Source organism: Trichechus manatus, unplaced genomic scaffold (assembly GCF_000243295.1).
Source record: "Trichechus manatus latirostris isolate Lorelei unplaced genomic scaffold, TriManLat1.0 scaffold00131, whole genome shotgun sequence".
NCBI classification, from domain to species: domain Eukaryota; kingdom Metazoa; phylum Chordata; class Mammalia; order Sirenia; family Trichechidae; genus Trichechus; species Trichechus manatus.
The window spans coordinates 6,575,077-6,575,876 of record NW_004444067.1 but is presented as its reverse complement, the minus strand read 5'-3'; positions in this window follow the sequence as shown (position 1 = coordinate 6,575,876).

Sequence of the window (800 nt, the reverse complement as noted above, 5' to 3'; positions counted from 1 at the left end):
GACGCCTGCCTGTCGCGCCCTTCTCCCGCCGTGACTCAGAGCCGGAGAAGGGGCTGTGGGCCTGGGCGGGAAACTCTGGGCGCGGCCCGGCCCACGCGGAGCCCCGGGTCCTCAATTCCGGGGGCTGGGTGACTCGGCGTAGCGACCCACGCATACCAGTTCTCTGGTCGTGCGCCATGTTGCAGGAAGGCCCCCGTTTGTCCCAGGCTGGGAGCCTCTTTCCGACCTTTTATGTCACCATGTGCTGCCCGCAGTCTGCCCACGGTTTAGTTTAGGAAGAGTCTCAAATACTTGGGAGAATGAACGAATTAGTCAATCCTAAACCACTACTAATCCAAACCAAAAAGGACCCAAACCCCTTGCCTTCCAGTCCACTCCGACTCATGGCGACCCCGTGTCAGAGGAGAACTGGGCTTCATATGGTTCTCAGTGCTTCGTGGAGTTTCCTCAGCTGTAATCTTTTCTGGAAGCCGACCGTTGTTGTTGTTAGATGCCATAGAGTTGATTCTGACTCCTAGGGACCCCATGTGACAGAGTATAACTGCCCCATAGGGTTTTCTAGGCTATATCTTTATGTGAGAAGATGGCCAGGTCTTCCTCCTGCGGAGCCACTGCGGGGGTTCAAATTGCCAATCTTTCGTTTAGCAGTGGAGCACTTAACCATTGTGCCACCAGGGCTCCGTATGGAAGCACATTGCCAGGCCTTAATTCTGAGGTGCCATTGGGTTGGCTGGAACCACCAAATAGCCTGTCACAAACTGCTTGTGACAGTAAGGGACTTTATCCCTAATCTAAACGAA